Source organism: Micromys minutus, assembly GCF_963924665.1.
Source record: "Micromys minutus genome assembly, chromosome: 18".
In the NCBI taxonomy this organism is placed as follows: domain Eukaryota; kingdom Metazoa; phylum Chordata; class Mammalia; order Rodentia; family Muridae; genus Micromys; species Micromys minutus.
This window is the reverse complement of record NC_137953.1, coordinates 54,217,637-54,241,731: the sequence shown is the minus strand read 5'-3', so window position 1 is coordinate 54,241,731 and position 24,095 is coordinate 54,217,637. Positions and strand designations below refer to the sequence as shown.

Below are 24,095 nucleotides of genomic sequence, written 5' to 3'. Positions count from 1 at the left end.
CTGTCAGGAGCTGACAGAACTAAGTAACTTCCTTAGCTTGACTAACGCCATTTTGTATAGATCTCAGCCTAGGTTTCTGTTTCCTACAGTAAAGGCCTTTTCTCAGAATTTAGGTGATCTCACTTTGGTCAGGTAGCTAGCCAAGTAGAACAGTCACCCATGCAACAGATCCTACTTGGCAGAACATTCCCTCCTGCACCTAGTAATTCTTCACAAAGGGTATTTTGAGAAATCCTTTAAGCAGAAAGTTCCCTTAGTTTTATACCTTACTTTCCCATGCCTGTTTCCTTCTTCTACCTGTATAAAACTAGCATGTGAAAAATAAAATTTGCCAACTTGATCAGACCATTTGACTTGCTGGCCTTCGTTGCACCTCTGGTTCCCCCACTCCCTCCTAGGTGATCCTGGGTTTTTGTTGACTGTCCTGAGGGTCCCGGCAGGTGACTCTGCCTCTGCTGGGGCAAGAAGCAGAAGACAACCAAAGAGGAAACAGTTTACACAAAGTTTCTTGGGGATGGGGATTAGAGGGATTAAGTGGCCTGATCTTGGGGCAGACTCAGGATTGAAGGGATTTTTTTTCTGTAGGGAGAGTCCTAGACACGCTCCCACCTCTGGGGTCTGAGGATGCCTGTTACAGTCATGGGACACCTTGTGCCTTCAGTCTGATCAAGTCTGGGGTCTGAGGATGCCTGTTACAGTCATGGGACACCTGGTGCCTTCTGTATGATCAAGTCGGGTTCCCACAGTAGTCTAGGGGTGAAACCTGCCAGCCAAAGGTCTCCAGAGTGGGGCACACAACACGAAAGCCACCACTGACCTAAAGCTGGAACAAACATCTAATAGTGGACGCACAGTAAATTGTATATATCACCCTTGTTATTAAACAAATAAATAAACACAAAACACAAGGAAATATTGTATTTATAAATATCAAACATTGTTTCTTGTTTGTGGGGCAAGTGTATTCCAATGTAGGCAGGTTGGTGAATAAATTTTGAACATCTAGCTTTACCAGGAAGAAAGCCAAGAGAACATATATTTGAGCTCAGGCAGTGTTTTAACTAAGAAGTCTCTGGACATTTTGTAGAGGATATAAAAAGCTGTGGAGTGGTAGTTGGTGGACGGGACCCAGGTGGAACACCAGGCAGAAAACCAGGCATGGAAGGTAGAGAGGCAAAATCAAAGGCCTCTCCTCCTTTCCTCTGTTATAGTAAGACCTATGGGCTCCTTCTTGATGGATCATTAGCCTTACTAACTCCCAGGATCTGTTTTCTGGAGGCAGCAGAGAGCAATAGAAGCTTGTGTTATATTTACAGACACCATCAGTTCTCTGATGCCTTTAATTTTTTTGGGGTTGTGCAACTTTTTCTGTTATTCCTCATTGAAGGCTGAAAGAAAAAAGAAAAGAAAATCTACCATGAGCTAAATCATGCCATCCTCCATGCCAGCAATCATTTTGGCCTATTACTACTGGGAAGCAATCCTTTTGGGGAACAGGTATTTATATGTGTTTAACCAGGGAGATAGCTTTGCTGTGCATTGATTGATGGGCTAAAATTACCTGCAACTTCTGTCTCTTTCATGCAGATGAATGAGGCCAGGAAGAGGATAGCCTTAGTGACAGTTTTGTTAAATGAGTTATATACTGCAGTGTAGAAAAACACCTTCAATGCTGCTCCTAACACTTACCAATGTTGTGACCATGGGCAAGCTGAGTCACAGCTCCTCTACTCTAAAGTTCTGGTGGTGTCTGGATTCTCTCACGTATCTGTTGTGGTGATTAAATAAGACGGTCTCTAAAGTCCAGAGCACAGAGCTGGGCAGGCAACACTTTGCCAGACCCACATTAATATTCCATCTACCCCCTCCTTCCAGGCTATCTCCTCTGCCTTGCAACCACCTCTGTACTCAAGGTCCTTGGGTCTCCAGCCACACTGAAAGGTAATGGACTCCAAAGCAGCAGGCACCACTTCATGGGACGTTTCTCTATGCGCCAGGGCCCATTTCTTATACTTCTCTTTATTTTTTTCTTTTGCAAGCCATGGTGATGGTGTCCACAGTCTTGTGTAGGTGTTTGAATCACAAAAGAAACTGAAAGGGGGAGTAAGATATCAAGGCCCATATTTTTGTGCCTTTTGAAGGAAGTTTCTAGGGACTGGGAAAATAGCCTGTCTTTCTAATTGATGTCATTCTAGGATCATGACGGTGGGATTCAGAGGTAAGACTTTTAGGGCCCTCCATTTCTGTTTTTATACTCATTTTCCCATGTTCTTCTCAACACATTCATATAAAATTATAGTCATTCTGGTTGATGTGAGGGGTCACTGCACTGTGTCTGATGAGGCTTCCCTGTTTGTTTCTTGTGGGAATATCCAGCTAATCCTCTGTTCACTTTCAAATTGGTGTTCAGTTATTTCTTTTTGAGTTGAAGAATTCCATAATATAATTAGCAAATTAACCACTCATCAGAAAATATGGCTTGAGACTGCTGCCCCTCCCATTCTGCGGGTTGTCCCTTTCAGTCTGTTGATTGTTTCCTTTATGACACACCGCCTGCCCCGGGCTGTGTGGAAGGTTATATTTGTTCATTTTTGCTTTGATTACCTTTTAGTGACATTTCTGACACCATGGGACATTTTACCCTCTGTTTATTTTAGCAGCTTTACAGTTTTAGGTCAAATACCTATGTCACCATTTTTAGCTGATTTGTATAGAGTAAAATGGTTCAATTGCTGTAAAAACAATATGGGAACTCTTCAATCAACAACAGGAGGAACAACAATAACAGCAGCAGCAGTAGCAACAATAAAACACCATTTAACCAAACTGTCACATTTATTCAAAGGACCTACAATTATGATCTGTGAGATCCTAACTTTGTATTCACTGAAACAATCATTTACAATAGCCAAGATACAGAAGCAGCCTGTTCCCACTATAACCCACACAGACATACACACACAGACATACACACACACACACACACACACACACACACACACACACATACACTGAGAGACAGACAGAGAGATACAGAGACAGAGAGAGAAACAGAGAGACAGGAAGACAGAGACAAAGACAGAGAGAGACAGAGAGACACAGAAAGAAAGAGACAGAGAGATACAGAGACAGAGAGACAAAGAGAGAGACACACAAACAGAGAAAGAGAGACAGAAATATAATCAGATATTTTAGAAAGGTATATTGCCACATGAAACACCCTGTTGTCCCTTAGGTATGTTATACTAAATGAAATAAGTGGATATTGTTTACTTGAGGAATGTAACATAGTGGACTCTGTGAAAGCAGGAAGGAAGATGGAAACTGCTGAACAGAAGTCAAAGGCTCCTCATGAAAATAATGAGACTCTACATATTAACATTTTATTATGGTTACATATTTTTTAAGAGGCAGATCTGTTGAATTCTTACTATAAGCTGAAAAAATATACACAGAACAAGCAAACATCTTACCTGTTGCTATTAACAATAAGTTAAATTATGTATTTTGTGATAAAAAATAAGAGAAATGCATTTGGATCATAGTATACAAGGTAAGAGTTCAAAGCATGGCCCTTATAATTCACCACACTGTTCATGAAGGAGTAGGTTTTCTTCTTTCATGTGGGTTCCAGGAATTAAGCTCATGTTTATGTTGGCAGCAGAAGCATCTACTTTATAAGCTGTATCACTGGCCCTGATTTAAGTGTTTGAAAGAAAAACAAATTGTTCTATTTATTCACTGGCAACCTTTTTGAAAAGGACTTACAAAACAAACAGGCAAACAAACTCTGTATTTGGACCTACATATATTTCATTCTGACTTGCTTTAAGTAGGATGGTAGGATGTGTATGGGGATCTCTCATCAGTGTGGGAGCTTGCTGCCCCTTGATAGCCTCAGATATTCCTCATTATTTGTATCCTACCTGTATTCCTCAAAGGCATGTCTATAAAAGACTTGATAACTAGCCTGTGACTCTGTGTAGAGCTGGTTGTTTTAGGAGACAAGAAATACCCAGAGAGGGTTTGATTAACTGTGACATGCTCTTGAAGGGCCCATCACATCTTTGTCTCTTCCTGACTCCCTCTTTTTTTCTATAGATACCATAGGTGATTGGCTCAGCTGCTTGCTTCTGTCATGAGCTAAAATCTCAGAAACTGAGAGGTAATCAGTATTCCTGTTAATAAATTGATAATGTCAGATATTTGGTCACAGTGACAGAATAGATACAATTCTGTTATCACACACTCTTTGTTTATGCCTACCACAAGAAAAATGACTTCTAGTATCCACCCACCCATCACTAATCTCTTAATAAAAAATGGTTAGAGACATTTGCATGTCAGAAGTTTCAAGAAATAGGCAGCAGTTAACAAGTGAACAGAATACCAGTCATTAAAAGGGAACTGAAAGGAATAGATGCAGGCTGAGCTCTAGACAACAGCACATACACCAGTGAAACTTTCTCTCTTCTTTTGATTGAGGTTACGAAAACTATTTTTTTTTCAGAATGGTTATCTTAAAAATTATCATCCAGACATGTATCAAGTAAATTAATCCATGTTTGTGTTGTCTATTAATAGATTCATACCAAATCTAGTTAGCATAATTGCCTTTGGTTTGGTTTCTAGTCAAGAATCCATAGTGGCTGGCTTAAATAATGAGCTTTCTATATTATCTTTGGCTTTCAACAACCCTAATTCATCAATACATGCTACCATGCCATAGGGCTACTTTTGATAGCCATTGTAGAAATTATCCCAGTGAGAAAGAGTAACCCAGTCTTTCCTGAAGCTCTTTCCTTAAGGTACTAAAGTGGCCAATTAGAAGCATCATTAAAAGTAGAGGAAAAGTAAGTAAAATTTTATTAGGTAAGGTGGACACTTGCTTCCTAGCATGACCCTATGAAGTTTGTGAGACTCTGTGAACATCTTGCAACCCTTTGCCTTGGTCAAAGTCAGGCATCTGGTTCATGGGAGTGTGAGATTCAAATCCAGGTTATGTAATCTGGGATCTCAGGCCACCTTTGAATCTGTGCTTACTCATTTTCATAGAATCACTTTGGAGTCTGTTGTTAGAATGTCTCATTACAAGAATATGGGATGACTGCCCTCAGGACTCAGGACCTGACCACAGATGGCTGAGCACCCAGAAGAGCCTCATAACTGCTTTCTCACCTGAACCCAAAGTGAGCCTGCCATATTCTCCCACCGGCTATCCAAGAAGAGACCACCAGGAACTCTTGGGGCTCAAGTAGTATGGTGCTCTCTGGGAATGAGTCTGTTGTGACCCAGAGAGAGCTGGGTCACCACCATCAGGAATCAGGACCTGCACACAGACAAATGAGCACCCAAATGAGCCTCAATAGCACTCTCCCACCCAAGCCCACAGAGACAGAACGAAGTCAGGGACATCAGAACTCACTGCGTGCTGGCAAAGAGCTAAACACCCAGGAGCAATCTCCCTGCTAACTCCACTGGTTCCCAGACCCAGAGGAAAGACAAGCTCTAGTCAGAGAGAACAAGATCACCTAACGTCACAGATAACAAGATGACATGAAGAAAGCACAAGAACCTAAGCAATGAAAACTAAGACAACCTGGCAACATCAGAACCCAGTTTTCCCACCACATCAAGTAGTGGATTTTCCAGCACATCAGAAAAACAAGATTTAGACTAAAATCATACTTCATGATGATAATAGAGGTCTTCCTGAAGCACATAAATAACTCCCTTAAACAATTACAGGAGAACCAGGAAAACACAGGTAAACAAGTAGAAGCCCTTAAAGAGGAAAAACAAAAATCAGTCAAAGAACTATAGGAAAACACAACCAAATAAGTGAAGGAATTGAAAAATGAAAATAGAGAAAATAAAGAAATCACAAAAAGAGACAATTCTGGAGATAGAAAACCTAGGAAAGAAATCAGGATTCACAGATGCATGCATCATCAACAGACTACAAGAAGAGAGAATCTCAGGCACAGAAGATAACATTGAAAACATTGACACAACAGTCAGAGAAAAATGCAAAAATCAAAAAGCTCCTAACAAAAACATACAGGATATACAGGATAAAATGAAAAAAAAAAAAAACCAAACATAAGGATAGTAGGTGTAGAAGAGAGTAAAAATTCCCAACTAAAAGGCCCAGTAAATATCTTCAACAACATTATAGACTTCCTAACCTAAAGAAAGAGATGACCAGGAACACACAAGAAGTCTACAGAACTCCAAATAGAATTGACCAGAAAAGAAATTATTTCCAACACACATAGACAAAACACCAAATGTTCAAAACAATAAAAGAACACTAAAAACAGTAAGGAAAAAAGGACATGTAACATACAAAGGCAGACTAATCAGAATTACACCAGACTTCTCAACAGAGACTATGAAAGCTAGAAGATCCTAGACAGATGCCATACAGACACTAAGAGAACACAAATGCCAGCCTGGGCTACTATATCTAGCAAAAATCTCAATTACCATAGATGGAGAGACCAAGATATTCCAGGACAAAAACAAATTTACACAATATCTGTCCACAAATCAAGCCCTACAAAGGATAATAGAGCACTTCAACACAAGGAGGGAGACTACAACTAAGAAAAAGCAAGAAAAGAATCATGGAAGAAAACAAAAAGAAGAAAAGCACACAAACATAATTCTACCTCAAAAAAAAAAAAAAAAAAAAAAAAAGAATAACAGGAAACAACAGTCACTATTCCTTAATATCTCTTCACATCAATGAATACAATTCTCCAATAAAAAGATATAAAATATCAGACTAGATATGTAAACAGGATCTAGCATTTTTTTGCATTCAGGAAATTTATCTCAGAGACAAAGACAGACACTAACTCAGAGTAAAAGGCTGAGAAAAAACCTTTCAAGCAACTGGTCCCAGAAAACAACATGGAGTAATCATTCTAATATTGAATAATATAGATTTTCATCCAAAAGTCTTCAAAAAAGATAAGGAAGGACACTTTACTTATCACAGGAAAAATCTATCAAAATGAACTCTCATACTGAACATCTATGCTCCAAATACAAGGGCGCCCACTTTCAAAAAGCCATACTAAAGTTCAAAGCATATATTGCATCACACACAATAATAGTGGGGGACTTCAACACCCCACTCTCATCAATGGACAGATCATGGAAGCAGAAACTGAACAGAGACACAGTGAAACTAGCAGAGGTTTTGAAGCTGTATTTAACAGACATCTATAGAATATTTCCTCCAAAAACAAAAGAATATACCTTCTTTCCACCACCTCAAGGTACCTTCTCTAACTGACCATATACTAAGTCACAAAGCAGCCTGAACAGATATAAGAAGATTGAAATACTCCTATGCATACTATCAAATCACCTTGGACTAAGGCTGGTATTTAATAACAAAAAAAAAAAAAAACAATAAAAAGCCCACATATACACGGAAGCTGAACAATGCTCTACTCAATGATAACATGGTGAAGGTAGAAATAAAGAAAGAAATTATGAATTTTTAGAATGTAATGAAAATGAAGGCACAACATACCCAAACATATGGAATGCAATGAAAGCAGTACTAAGAGAAAAACTCATAATTCTGAGTGCCTCTAAAGAGAAACTGGAGAGAGGATATACTAGCAGCTTGACAGCACAGCTGAGAGCACTAGAACAAAAAGAAACAGATATATCTAAGAGGAGTAAAAGGCAAGAAATCATCAAACTCAGAACAGAAACTAACCAAGTAGAAGCAAAAAGAACTATATAAAGAATCAACAAAACTAGGGGCTTGTTCTTCGAGAAAATCATCAAGATTGTTAAACCCTTAGCCAAACTTGCTAGAGGGCACAGAGAGACTATCCAAATTGATAAAATTAGAAATGAAAGAGAGACATAGCAACAGAAACTGACGAAATTCAAAAAAATCATCAGATCCTATTACAAAAGCCTACACTCAACAAAACTGGAAAATCTAGAAGACATGGACAAATTTCTAGAATGGTACCAGGTTCTAAAGTTAAATCAGGATCAGATAACCATCTAAAGAGTTCCCTAACACCTAAAGAAATAGAATCAGTCATCAAAAGCCTCCCCCCCCAAGAAAACCCAAAAAAACTACAAAGAAACAAATGCAGGACCAGATGGATTAAGTGAGGAATTCTACTAGACTTTCACAGAAGATCCAATATCAATACTCTCCAAACTATGCTACAAAATAGAAACAAAAGGAACACTACTCAACTCATTCTTTGAAGTGACAATTACTCTCATATCTAAACCACAAAAAGAACATAAAAAAATAAACAACCCCCCCAAAAACAAACAAACAAATAAACACCTCACTTCAGACCAATTTTCCTCATGAATGTCGATATAAAAATACTCAATAACAATCTTGCAAACAAAATCCAAGAACACATCAAAAAGATCACTCTCCATGGTCGATTAAACTTCATTTCAGGGATGCAGGGATGGTTCAATATGAGAAAATTCATCAACATAATCTAACATATAAACAAACTCAAAGGAAAAAGAAACCCACATAATCATCTCACTAGTTGCTAAGAAAGCATTTGACAAAATTCAACACCCCTTCATGTTAAAAGTCTTAGAAAGATCAGGAATTCAAAGCTCATTTCTAAACATAGTAAAATGAATATACATCAAACCTGTAGCCAACATCAAACTAAATGGTAAGAAACATGAGGCAACCACACTAAAATCATGGACTAGACAAGGCTGAACTCTCTCCCTACTTTTTCAACATAGTACTGGGGGTCCTAGCCAGAAAAATTAGTCAACAAAAGGAAATCAAAGGAATACAGTCAGAAAGGTAGAATCAAAATATCACTATTTGCTGACTATATGATACTATACTTAGGTGACTTCAAAAATTCCATCAGAGAACTCCTACCATTGATAAATATCTTCAGCAAAGTGGCTGGTTATATTCACTCAAAGAAATCAGGTTTCTTAATCTACTCAAAGAATAAACATGGTTACAAAGAAATCAGGAAATATCTCAGAAGATTGAAAGATCTAACCATGCTTATATATTGGATGGATCCATATTGTAAAAATGGACATCGTGTGAAAAGCAATCTACAGGTTCAATGCAATCCCCATCAAAAATCCCACTCAATTCTTCATAGAGTTGGAAAAAGCAATGTCAAATTCATCTGGAATAACCAAAATTTTATAATAGCAAAATCTATTCTCAACAATAAAAAAAAAAAAAAAAAAACTTCTGGGGAATCACCATCCCTGACCTTAAGCAATACTACAAATCAATTGTGATAAAAACTTCATGTTGTTGATACAGAGACAGGCAGGTAGATCAATGGAACACAATTGAAGACCCAGAAATGAACTCACACACTTACAGTCACTTGATCTTTGACAAAGGAACTAAAAACATTTAATGAAAAAAAGACAGCCCCTTTAACAAATTGTGTTGCTTCAACTGGCAGTCAGCATGCAGAAGAATGCAAATTAGCTCATTCTTATCTCCTTGTACAAAGCTCAAGTGTAAGTGGATCAAGAACCTTCACATGAAACTGGATACACTGAAACTGTTAGAACAGAAGGTGCAAAAGAGCTTAGAACATAGGCACAGAGGAAATTTCCTGAATAAAATACCAATGGCTTGTGAGATCAAGAATCGACAAATTTGACCTCGTGAAATTGAAAAGTTTCTGTAAGGCTTAGGACATTGTCAAGAAGACAAAAAGGCAGTCAACAGATTAGGAAAGGCTCTTTACTTATATCTGGTAGAGGGCTAAAATCCAATATATACAAATAACTCAAGAAATTAGACTCTAGAGAGTCAAACAATTCTTTTAAAAATTTGGGTACAGAGCTAAACAAAGAATTAACTGAGGAACACCAAATTGCCAAGAAACACCTATAGAAATGCTAACATCCCTAGTCATCAGGGAAATGCAGATCAAAACAACCCTGAAATTTCACTTCACACCAGTCAAAAGGGCTTAGCTAAAAAACTCAGATGACAGCAGATGCTGATGAGGATGTATAGAAAGAGAAATAGTCCTCCATTTTTGGTGGGATAGCCAGCTGGTACAAAACTCTGGAAATCAGTCTGGCAGTTCCTCAGAAAATTGGACATAGTACCTGAAGACTCAGCTATTCCACTCCTGGGCATATAGCCCCCAAAATCTCCAACATAACAAAAACATATGCTTTATCATGTTCATAATGGTCTTATTTATAGAAGCCAGAAGCTGGAAAGAACTCTGATATCCTTTAACAGAGGAATAGATACAGAAATCGTACATTTACACAATGGAGTACTACTCAGCTATTAGAAACCATGACTTTATGAAATTTCTAGGCAAATGGATGGAATTAGATAGTATCATCCTGAGTGAGGTAACCCAATAACAAAGGAACACTAATGCTATGCACTCACGCATAAGCAGATTCTAGTCTCAGAAAGCTCTGAATACCCAAGAAACAGTTCACAGATCGTATGAAACTAAAAAAGAAGGAAGGATAAAATGTGGATGCCTCAGACCTTCTTAGAAGGGAGAGCAGAACCCTCACTAGCAGAAATACAAGGTCAAATAGAGGAGCAGGGATTGAAGAAAAGATCATTCAGAGGCTGCCTAACCTTGGGATCCATCCCATATGCAGCCACCAAACCCAAACACTAAATCTGATGCCAAGAAGTACTCATTGGCTGGAACCAGATAGAGATGCTTCCTTGGGGGCTCTCCTAGAGTCATTCAGATACAGTTGAACATGCTTGCAGCTAATCATCGGACTTATCACAGGGACCCTAATGAAAATGTTAAAGAAAGGACTGAAGGAGCTGAAACGAATTGCAACCTCATGGGAAGAACATCATTATCAACCAACCAAACCCTCCACAACTCCCATGGACTAAAGCACCAATTGGTGAGTGAACATTGATAGACCTCTGGCTCCAGTTGCATATGTAGCAGAAGATAGTAATGTCTGGCATCAATATGAGAAGAAGCCTTTGGTCCAGAGTGCGCATGCTTTCCCAGTGTAGATGAATGCCAGGCACTGAGGTAGAGAGTGTGATTAGGAGTGAGTTCACACTAGTGTAGTCAAGTGGCAGGGAAGGGGAGATCGGAGTGGGGAGGGGCAAGGGGATAACATTTAAAATGTAAATACAGAGAGTATATAATAAAAATAACAACAACAATACCAAGGATGTGGGTCCATGCATAAGTTATCAAGAGAGTCATAATGTTCAGGACTTGAACCATATCTTCTGCCTCATTCATGGATTAATGAATTCATACTTATTAAAGTCTGAGTTGCTATTTTTTTCCTATGAACCCTTATTCTGACCACCACTGGTTTTCTTCTTATTTTTAATTACTAATCTCAACACTACACTTTGTGAAGGTGTCCACTGAGTCACCTGGGTCATCAGCTATCGGTACCTACTATAATTTAGAAAAATATTCCAGGGCAGAGAGAATGCATTGTGATAGGAAACAGGAATAGGAGGAGAAGATGATGGAGGGTGTGGAGGAAGCTTGCACTATGGGAGGAACACAGAAGGCTTTTGCCCAAGATTGTCATTTCTGCTGACCTGTCAGAAAATGAAACCGAACATTTGATACTGAAATTGTTTGAAATAATTAAAAAAATAAGCTAGGTTTTCTTTTCAAGTATACCCAAAGAAACATTATCTGTTGGGTTGAGTGGAGTTCCTGGCAGGGGTGCAGAGATTGAGAAGGTATAGTTTACTGCCTTCTTCCATGAGAGTATCCACCATCCTGTGCATAGTACAGAGTGTATATATGGAATGCAGGAAGCAAGACTTAGGAAAGCACATTAAACCTTATGCAACTATGACTTAGAAGACTGCAGCAGGATTCTAGCTCTTGCAAGCTACTGTTGAGAATAAATAAGGTTCAATTAGTCATTTTCCCCCTTACCTTTTGCTATCTAACTCATTGACATATGCTTCAGTTTTTTTTTATCTGTAAGATGTTGACATAAGGCAACCTAACACCTGTGATGTTTAATGCACATGCCCAACTCAGTGTGATTTTGGAATGAATGTCTATTAAGTTTTAATTATGTGTACATGTGTGTCAGTACATGGCTGAGTGCAAATGCCAACAGGATCCAGAGCTGCTGGGTCTACAGTAGCTGGAATTCCAGCCATTTGTGTGTCACTGTTTTGCTGCTGGGAACCAAATCATGTTCTCTGGAAGAGAACTGGGTGCTTTTAGTTACCAAGTTATCATTCAGCCCTGTTATGTTTAAAGCACTGTTTTAGAATGAATTAGAGAAAAAACTGGAGACCTAATATTTCAGGTGTGTGGGTATATGTTTGTGTATAATTTTATAACTTATATTTCTATAGAAAATACAAAAAAACATGTAAAAGGAAACAGATGTGTTTTTCTAAGACTGAATAAAGGGAAGAAAGGAAAAGTTTAGCGAGTATAGAGGAAAGTTTGCACAATGTGCTGTATGTGCCTTATAAAAACATTCTTAAGGTCCAGAAATGAACCCTCATACATATGGTCACTTAATTTTTGACAAAGGAGGTGTAAACATTCAGTGGAAAAAAGACAGCCTCTTCAATAAATGGTGTTGGTTCAAATGGCACTCAGCATGCAGAAGAATGAAAATAGGCAGACCCTTTCTTATCTCCTTGTACAAAGCTCAAGTGCAAGTGGATCAAAGATCTCCACAATTAAACCAGGTACACTGAAACTATTAGAAGAGAAAGTAGGGAAAACCTTAGAACACATAGGCACAGAAGAAAATTTCCTGAACAGAACACTAATGGTTTGTGCTCTAAGATCAAAGATCGAGAAATGGAACTTAATGAGATTGCAAAGTTTCTGTAAGGCTAAGGACACTGTCGAGAAAACTAAGTGGCAGCCAACAGACTGGGAAAAGATCTTTACCAACCCCACACCAGATAGAGGTCTAATATCCAATATGTACAAAGAACTCAAGAAGTTAGACACCTAGTAAAAATGGGGTACAGAGCTAAACAAAAAGTTCTCAGTGGAGGAATATCGAATGACTGAGAAACATCTAAGGAAGTGCTCAACATCCTTAGCCATCAGGGAAATGAAAATCAAAACAACCCTGAGATTCCACCTCACACTAGTCAGAATGACTAAGCTCAAAAACTCAGAGGATAGCAGATGCTGATGAGGATGTATAGAAAGAGGAACACTCCTCCACTGTTGGTGGGGTTGTAAACTGGTACAAACACTCTGGAAATCAGTCTGGTGGTTGGTTCCTCAGTGAATTGGATATAGTCCTACCCGAAGATCCAGTTATTCCACTTCTGGGCATATACCCCAGATATGCTCCAACATATCATAAGGGCACATGTACCACAATATTTATAGCAGCCCTATTTATAATAGCCAGAAGCTGGAAAGAACCCAGATGTCCTCCAGTAGATGAATGGATACAAAAATTGTGGCATATTTACACAATGGAGTACTACTCAGGTATTAGAAACAATGACTTTATAAAATTCCTAAGAAAATGGATGCATCTAGAGAATATCATCCTGAGTGAGGTAACACAGTCACAAAAGAACAGACATAATATGCAGTCACTGATAATTGGATACTAACCCCAGAAAGCTCTGAATAACCCAGAAACTACTCACAGGCCATATGAAGCTCAAGAAAATCAAAGGCCAGAAAGTGAAAGCCTCAGTCTTAGGAAAAAAAAATGTTTAGCACTTTCTCAGAGTATGGTACACCTGGACCTTAAATCATTAATAATCCAAGAGCTAAAAATATAGCCTTATGGCAATTTTTGGTGTTAAAATATCATTATGTTTAATCTATATGCACCAAGAAAATTGACTCTTTCCATGTTACGTTCTGTCCTACATGTACTTTATGCTTATGGTAACTAATGAAATTTCAATGCATTCTATCAAACCTTGCAAAGAATTAAGTAATGACAGAAATATTCATATAGTGTCATGCCAAAATGCCTTTAAAAATCTGTACACGTATCCCTCTTTTTTAAAATAAAGTTTTAAGAGAGAAAAAAATAATTCTTTTAGATATAGCACCATGTACAATGCTATATGAAGTAATATGTTTAAATGAAAGAGTGAGAGAAAGAGATAAAGTTGGGGGGGGGGAGGTGAGAGAGCAAGAAATTTGAGAAAGAGAAATATATTAGTTTATTGTAGAAATTTTAAATTAATTTTTTATACTGAATTGTTCTTGGTATTGTTAAAATTCATTATGAATTCCAATAACTTCCCTGAGGTTTATGTACAATATTTTGTTGCCTTGCTATATAATTTTCTGCTGTAAGAGATTTCTTTCTTTACAGTTATTTTTTTAAATATAATTTTCTTATCTTACTAACAGTAGACTCCAATGCAATGTTGAAGAATTGTTATGATAGCAGGCATTATTACTTTCTTCTTGATGGAAAATTAATCTTTCAATTAACCCAACCCTGAAGATTTGGGTTTCTAGAAACATCAAATCAAAGACATTATCCCCATCTCTTAGCTTGTTAAGAATTCTTGCAGTTTATAATAAATTTTGGATTTCATTAACTGATTTTTGAATACATTATTTATTTTTTGTATGGACCAAATGATATGTATTGATTTATGAAAGAATAGTTAAGTGCATTTTCCTTTGCAGCAACTCCTGTAATTGAAACCTCCCATATTGTGTCCTTTCCACATGTTACTAGACTCAGATTTACAACAGTTTGTTCACATTTTTATGTTTGTATCCTGGATAATTTTAGATGGTGCTTTTAAAAAATCCATGATGCCAAATCTAGAGTAATTTTGAGGAGCAATTGGTAATGTCAATATCTAAGATGGTAGAAAGCTGGAATAAGAAAATAAATCATGAGAATAGCAATGGTTAATGGCAGATTATTACATTCATTCATTCAAGAACAAATACACATTTTGTGCATATACACTAACATATGAACATACATAGAGATGAGACATATGTATATATTCATACACATACATACACATACACACATGCGTGTGTGCACACACAGAATGAGAGAGAAAGAGAAAGAGAGGGAAAGTATATTTTTTAATAGAAATTATGCACTTTCTCCCTTTCAAAGGTCGTTACAAAATCTCTGTAAAGAGTGCGAAAAGATATTTACCAACCCCACATCAGATAGAGGCCTAATATCTAAGGTATACAAAGAACTCAAAAAGCGAGATACCAGAGAATCAAACAACCCTATAAAAATGGGGTACAGACTTAAACTAAAATTTCTCAATGGAGGAGTATCAAATGGCTGAGAAACATCTAAGGAAGTGCTCAACATCCTTAGCCATCAGGGAAATGCAAATCCAAACAACCCTGAGATTCTACCTCACACCAGTCAGACTGGCCAAGATCCAAAACTCAGATGACAATAGATGCTGGTGAGGATGTGGAGAAAGAAGAACACTTCTCCACTGATGTTGGGGTTGCAAACTGATACAACCACTCTGGAAATCAGTCTGGTGGTTCCTCTGAAAAATGGACATAGTACTACCTGAAGACCCAGTTATTCCACTTCTGGGCATATACCCCAGAGACACTCTAACATACAACAAAGATACATGCACCACAATGTTCATTGCAGCTCTATTTATAATAGCCAGAAGCTGGAAAGAACCCATATGTCCTTCAGTAGATGAATGGATACAAAAAATTTGGTATATAATAATTGACCCAGTGAGGCATGGACTAAATCAAGAATAGATTAAAAGGAAACAATCACTATCTGATTAGTTTTAAGACTCTCTTCATAAGTCAACACTTATTCCTGGCACTGTTATCAGGGTCAAGCACATTGGACAGATTGTTTCTAGGTCCTAGAGGAACACCTACTCCTAGTATTTTGCTAAATGGATACAACATTAATCAACTCCCAATGAGTTATATTAGTATACACATGCCAAAATATCTCTCAACTTTTATCAGAGGAAATTGTGCAGAAGATCTTCCATCTGGGCTGCTCTTAACTCCAATAGGGAAGGTCTCTGGGCCATGTTCTTCTGGCATCTAGCTTACTGCAGATCTCTTTATTCTATATATCTCTTTTCCCATGTTGGCTCTTATTCCTCCCTTCTTTTCTCAGTGTCTGCTTTCTTTAAGCCTGCAAAAATCTCAAAAACACCTATGTCTCTTCTCCCTAGGTATTGACTGCTGACATCTTTACCAATTAGAATTAATTGGGGGCAGGGACCTTCAATGTTTTATGTGTGGACTCTCTTGTCTTTGGGGCTAACAGTTATAGAGGCTCCAAATTAGCATTAGAATACAAGTAAGATTAGGTTGATTTCCCCTTCCATCCAATTCAATAGGCTATTTTCTGTCAGATATGAGTTGAACATAATTTTAACAATTATGTACACTATAACGTATGATATATACATAAAACATCTAATCTATTATACTTAGCAACTTAGATAAGGTATTCTATCATCTACCCTAACTTAAAGAGTTTACAATTCTTTACCTGAATCATGCTTGGTTTCAAATTGTATCTTGAAAACCATCTTTTCAAATCTAGAAGATCTTCGATGTTTAGCAACTTAGGTTTAGTATTGAGATTATAATTAGTCTTCAGGCCCATCAGAGATTTGAGATAAAATTAAATATTATCTGAGAAAATCAGAAATACAAAGACAAAGCTTCCAAAACTTAAAACAATTGACAGTGGCAATTGACTGTCTAGGTAGTCCCCAATATTCCTTATAATGTTGGAGAATCTATCATTTGGCCCAGAACATCTGACAGACCTTAAGTAAAGCAAAGGTTATGAAAGACTAGCTTGCCCCATCTTGGCAAATCTTAGCAATCAACCATCCTGCATCTGTTTGTCCTTTTTGGATAGCATTCTATCTGCAGACAAAACTAGGGTATTCTTGCCCAGTTACTGGCTAAGCACACTTGAAGTAACTCCACATGGAGGTATTGAAACTCATTTTCTTCCTTGAAGTAGATTAGGCATACTGTCATGACCAGATCTCTTAAAAATGAAATTATTTTAAATGTCATATTCTGTAGCTCTTTGACATCTTTGAAGACCAACCTTCTATATATAGTATGACTAAATTGTTAAACATTGATACTTTTAGCTATTTAATATATAAATAACATCAAAAACACTTCATTGTAATTAGCTAAATTAGAATCTAATATGACTATGAGTTTACCATCTGACTATAAACTTGTATTATTTAATCATCCTAAACAATTTGTAAGAACATCTATTAAAAGGACTCAGTCTAAGCTTTTCATTCTTAAATGAGTTACACAGGCACAATGCCTATCCAGGAGTGAAAAATTAGCTTTAAATTTTTATCAGAATACAAATATTTATACCAATAAAAACATTAAACCTGTATCAATATATAAATGTAAAAAATATAATTTCAATTTTGCATCAAAATACAAAAATTTCTACCAATGTAAGATAATGGCTATATAATGCTTTGTTTAAGAATAAATTTAACAGAACATGCTTATTAGTCTAATTTCCATAATATTTCTATAACCACTTTCATTTGCCTAAGAAAGCATGATATAGAAGAGGAAAGGAAAAAGAGAAGTCCCCAAGTCTTAGCTTATTATTTACTTTCCTCCCTGCCCCAAATTAAAACCATTTCAAATTATCTTTTAAAATGACAACATATCTATAATTTATAAAACTAACCAAAATCAGGAATGCACAAAACTTGTACAAGCTCTGCTAGACAAAATCCCAGCATGGAGAGAAACATGGACATGAAGTCCCATCCCTACCTGAGAAGATTACAATTAATAGATTCTGGGAGAGGAACAGTCAGTTTTCTTTTTCTTTTCTTTTTCTCTTTGAGTCAGTTTTCTTTATGGTCCATCATGCTCCAGTAGAAGTCACAATCCAAAGAGTATATATGAAACACAAATTTGAATTGAATGGTGTAAAAAACATCAAAGTTGGGTAGGCAGGAAAGCAGGTTAATCTAGAAAAAACTGAGAGGCAGGGTATGATTGTGATCAAAGTACAGTCTAGAAAACTCTCAAAGAACTAATATGAAATTGCCCCAAAGAGACAAGAACCCCATATTTATTTGATTTGTGTTATTTTAGTTACTGTTATTTGCTGCGATAAAACACAATATCCAAAATAAACCTTGGGAAAAAGGCTTTATTTCACCTACACTGTTTATTATTAAGGGAAGTCAGGTCAGGAACCTGAATGCAGGAAATGATGCAGAGGCCTTGGAGGAGTGTTGCATACTGGTTTGCTTAGCCTGCTTTCTTATAAAACCCAGGACCATCAGCCCAAGGATGATGCCTTCCACGATGGAATGGGCCCTCTCGCATATCACCAATTGAGAAAATGTCCTACAGGCTTGCTAGCAGCCTTTTTTTATGGAGGCATTTTCTCAATTGATGATCCCTCTTCTCTGATGACCAGAGACATAAAACTAACCAGCCAATGCGCAAACTACATAAACAAAGAATGTGTGAAAAAAGAAAAGTGAGATTTCCTGGTGATGTAATGGGAGAAGTGGAATGGGGAGAGGGATAAATAGTATCAGAGCACATCACCACTGTAGGTATAAATAAAAATGTACAAACCCTTATACAATTAATTTGAGAAGTGAAAAAGCAAAATGGTTCCTTGATGTTCAGTGAACTGTGCTTAGGAGTTGCAGGGTAGGTGGTGAAGATCAGCATATAATTTGTTCAGGATTCCCCTTGAAGTAGTTGGTTCTACTGAGTAGCTAATAAACACAGGGGGCTATGACCCAGAGACAGAATAGAATGTAAAACTAGAGAAATTATCTCTTTCTCCAAACTATTCCCGTATCACTGACCTTTTATTTTAAACTGCTCTTATTAAGTGTAAGGTCTGAAAAGGGTTGCAAAATCTTTTCTGTTACTTGGAATGGTTCTACTCATTCTATTAAGAGACCTCTCTGGGCCAGTGCACTTTAATCATAAGTTAATAATGGTTGTGCCCATGACTCTAGAACCTCAAGCATTTGTCTCAGTGCAATAATCTTTCCTCAAGCACCTTCAAGTTGAGTGACATACTCCACTCTCACTCTGTTGGGATGGCTTTGATGATTTACTGTCCCTCAATTGGTTCTTTATCTGTCAGTAAAGAAGCCATGGGCCAATTCTTGAGAGGAAGGAATATGCATGACTTCCAGGTCTCTGGAGGAAAAGAGAAAGATGCAAGAGAGAAAGACAGAGTTTGCCTTGCTTCTGAGGGAGAAAAGAAATAGACATGTGAGAACTTGAAATAGAGCAGCTTCTACAGGTGGGTGGTCAGGAGATTTTAGCAGGGACTAGAGGTAACTGTGCAATTAAAGTTCAGGACAGGTGGGAGGTATGGACATAAAAATATTGATAAGGACATGTTTTTTCCAGGCAGGAGATAGTAGCGCCCAACAATTATGCCAAGAGTGCAAGTTGAAAAGAAGCAACCTGTGTGTGTGTGTGTGTGTGTGTGTGTGTGTGTGTGTGTGTGCCTTTTATCCATGGATTCAAGGGAAGCAGAATCAGGGATGGTAGTACAATAAGTTCCAGAGCTTAGACAGGGTATCAAAAGCTACATGAAACACATTGTATATGTATGTACACATAACTTTTATTTCCCTGTTGTATTGTTGTCTGAGAGGCTTATTGTCTCTGTCTGCTGACCTAGACCTAGTTCTGGAGCCTTCTAGACTCCATACAGTTAAATCTAGATGTAAAATGTTTCCAGCCTTTAAGACTTGCTGCTGAATAAGCTCATCCTTTTTTGTTCTTTCTGCACTCTAGCTGGCTGGTCAACTCAGCTGTTGGTGGCTTCGACTCCTCTCCTGGCTGACTTTTCTATCTGGATTTTTTTCTTGGCCTCTGAGTTGTTCTGCCTGGCCTCATACTAACTCTAGGAATCTTTTCTAGTCTCTGTCTCCTCCTCATTCTCTTGCTTGTTCTGTCTTTACCTGTGACTAGCTTGATCAATCTTTCACTTTAAAACTCTCCCAGTAAAACTGCCTCCTTCTCCCTCTGTGCTGCTTGTGTTTCCTTCTCAACTCTTCTGTGCTGCTCTCCATGAACCTTACTGTATCCCTATACTGTCATGCCTTCCTCCTGTACTGCTTTTTCTTTCCTATCTGTTCTTGTGAGAGTTATGCATATCTTATTCTACCAAGTCTTTCTCTGATTCATCACTATTCACTTTCAAACATGGGTGTTTATTTCTACAAACTAACTTTACCTTCCTTGTTTGGGGTTCCTAAAACAATCTCAGTGTTCATAGTATGATCAGTATCCTGCAACATATCTAGGTGGCACCACTGTCTTTACAGGAAACTAGATCTTACATGACATTCAAGGTAAGGTTTTGAAGTGAGGAACCAGGTGAGAGATGTACTTGGGTTTTCATGTACTTGCTCTGTTTTCTGTCTTCAGTGACAAAAAAAGGGTGGATTTTTTTTCTTCCCACTCATGAGGAATATACTTTCATACTTGTCTCAGGAAAAATAATTCATCACTTCCTCATTGACAGCAAAGTAGTGGAGTCCAGATGAAAATAACCTTTTGCATTTTAATAAGCACTTGGTCTGTAATGGTAGAATCTTTTCCTTCACTCATTTATGAAATATTCATGAAATAAAGTCCTGTTTTCCTAACCATTGTTTGACTCTTTTTATCCAGTTCTGCCAGTGATTGGTGGGACGTAAGGCAGGAAGTGCAGCTTAGATGTGTGCTGAGGCACTTCTCATCTACGTGCTGGTGTAATCAGGTCTAATCACAGCACATCTGCAACGAGGCCTTTAAAGATCTGATAATGAGTTTGAATCTTTTTTGACTCACCAAATTCTATAGGAGGCATCAAAGAGACTGTATCTACCGCTCCAGTTAAGACTGCTTTCTAAGAAACGTGCATTTACATAATCATGAAGACGGGACATTTTTAAAGGAACTATAAAAAGAGATGATTCATATGCCTGATCAGCATATGTCCCTTTTTAATGGAGATTTTATATTTGAGTAATTTCTCTCAGTATGTCTTCCTGACAAATACAGTTTTGATTGTTCATAAATGATACCAGCTATTTACTCTCTGGCTTACGGACAAATCTGATACAACCTTCTGTCTTTTATGTGTGACCTGGACTGGCCTTCTAAAAACTCACATAGGGAAAATGCAGAAGAAATTATCTTCACATGCTGCCTGAGGAGATGATGTGATGAAGCTGCAGACAGTGGATACAATAGTCATTCTTGCAGTTATGGGCTGTGAGAAAAACAGGTTTCTTTTCTGTGTGTGAGAGCAGTGACTGAAATTTCTTTTCTATGTTCTATATTGTCTCTCCAAACTGATATAAGAGCTCTTGAAAAAATTCTATTTACTAGTTTTAAGATAATGGGATTATTATTATTATTATTATTATTATTATTATTATTATTATTATTATTATTATTATTTTGAGATGGGATCTCACATTGTAGCCTAGGCTGTTATGGAGCTCCCTATGTTACATATATCCTCCTGCCTTTGCTTCTTTGGTACTAAGACGACAGACTTGAGATACCATGCCTAGATCAATTTTAAAAGTCTTTATGGTTGTAGAGATTGACCAGCAATTAAAAATATAGGTTCCTTTTCTAGAGAACCTAGGTTCTGTTCCCAGAAGCCAAATGGTGGCTCATAAGCACCTGAACTCTGTTCCAGAGAATTCAGTGCCCTCTTCTGATCTCCATGGGCACCATGCCCACATACAATACACAGACACATATGCATACAAACCATCCATGTACATAAAATAAAAATAAGTAAATACATCTTTATAGGATTGGGAAAAATAAATCTTTATAAAGTTGGAAATCTTTGACAGGGGTAGAGCACCTATCTACCTTATACAAGGCCCTGGGTTTGAATCTCTGTATGGCACATATCCAGCCCCCATCAACCTTTATCAATGTTCCTCCAAATGTACATGTATTTAAAGACAAATATTAATAGGCTTCCCAGATAAACTAATAGAAATATAGGAACTATTAACTTATATTTAATATGGACCAGAGATTATGAATGATTACCTCCGTGTTTCGTAATCCTCACACTTGCCACCTTATTTTTTACTGGAGCTGGACAGATGTAGAACATCTGGTTAAATACCTTGTTTTAAAATGAGAATGTATGGGTTAATTCCCTAGGGCTGACACTTTTACCCTGGTTACCTTATCAAGCTTCTTAATTAAGTCTTAATCCAAGAAATTTTACTGTTAAAGGGGCCATAAAATGCCTTTTATTTAACTAAAGTTAATAAAGACATGGCTTCATCTCTGTAGAGTAACATCTACTGTAAAGGGAAAATGATAAGAAGATCAAACATTGGACAGAGAAAATATTCAAAAGAAGACAAGAGAGAGCGAGTCCAGGATAGTTCTCCTTTGCCTTTAAATTTACCCATTTCAAACACCGTATTTTCACCTTACTTCTGCATACCAATAAGTGGTTCTTCTGCTAAGGGAGTACTGAAGACAGATTCCATGTTAATTGTAATCTCTCTTCTCAAATGAAAATTGTTCTCCACTGTGTGTGCTGCTTGACGTGCACCACGACTCATTTGGATTCACGATTCTGCTGCGGCATACTGAAAGCCATTTCTTGGCATCCCAGAATAATTGCAGATAAAAAGCCTTCCAGAGACAGGTTTCTGAATAAACCCTTGTGGGCAAATGGAAAGGTTCCTATGGGATTTCTTCACAGAGCTTCAACAATACGTGGGAACTATATGCGGTAAAAAAAGCCAAACATTTTCTACTTATATTCTTCTTGTCCTTTGAAAGGACAACACACATACAAAAACTGAAAGAAGGAAAACCATGCCTGAAATACTTTCTAGATCTATCTCCTGCCTTCCAGTAAATGTTACATCCCAGAGGAGAGTGTTAGCATTATCTTCTCTTTGCAGCATGCTTTGCAGGTATGCTGGTGCCTTCTTCTGCACCCACAGCACACGTTACCTCCACCTCTCATATGCTGCAGAAACATAAAGGAGGGCAGCCACTGTTCAACAGTTTTTTAATGATAGCACTCCAAATTCCTGTGCTTCTCCCAATTCAGTGTTCATGCACAATCAGGAAGTCTCTTGTATGGAGTCACTGCGGCAGTGGGTCTGTGCAAGGCCTGGTGCTGCAGGACTACTGGTTGAAAAGACACTTGGGGGAACAGGATTGGGCTGGTACCTGTGGACCTGGGAATCCCCTGAGGGACTTTAAAATGTTGTCTAGCATTGTCCTCATAAATGCCATTTATCGAGATACAAACTAAGACTATAAACCCTCCCACACTTGTTCCATTTGGGCTCTACTTCAATCATTCCTGTGACTAAATAACATCAACTCACTCCTTCATTTATCTCTTACCCTCACCTTTTTGCCTATGGCAAGCAGGTCCACCTTGGGTCAGCCCAGTGTCTGTCATTTCTCTCAGAAAGAAGTCAGAGCCCACTGCCCTCTCTCCGAAAACCCACCCATGTAATTCCTCATGGTTGATTTAGTTTTTGTGGACAAGCCAGCTAACTATTTCACATATTCCACCTCCAATTCTCCTAATATGCCTGGAAGCTATGACATCCACATGCAAGTCCTCATCCATTCATGAAATTAATGTGAAACCATTCTCGTTATATGTTGCACACTATGCAAAAAGTGGACAGAGAGACAGTCGGGCAGAGTACACAACATGTAATCTCTGGATAATAAATCTTCATGTCCAGTTGAGAGGAACTCTCAGTTTCAAATAATTGCAAAATGAGGCCAGTGCAGAGCAAGCCTCTCTCTGTGAATTTGACCTAATTTCCAGGGTCAGAATAATGCTTTTGTTGGAAACTGAATTTTGTTATCTAGGTAGCTGAGAATGAATGAAGAGAAGACTCCAGAGAGAAGGACCAGCACCCATGAGTTCCTGAAGCTCATTGATGCAGAGGATAGCAAGGCAGAAGGCAGGTGCTGTCCTGGAACATCCAGGAAGAGAAAACTACTGGAGAGCCAACCTGTGGCCAGTTGCTCACTTTTTGTCTTGATTTAATAAGTTGAGTAATGCCTGAAAGCCTG

The 24,095-nt window shown here is 37.8% G+C and overlaps 1 pseudogene across 1 annotated transcript in view; it reads left to right on the top strand.

The window, feature by feature from the left end:
* The first annotated feature begins 2,199 nt into the window (after nt 1-2,199).
* The window catches only part of LOC308432679 (protein CDV3-like), a 63,661-nt pseudogene continuing 41,765 nt past the window's right edge, over nt 2,200-24,095 (top strand). Inside the window, exon 1 of the transcript in view lies at nt 2,200-2,218. The product of the transcript in view is annotated as a protein CDV3-like (transcript). The remainder of the gene's footprint in view (nt 2,219-24,095) is intronic.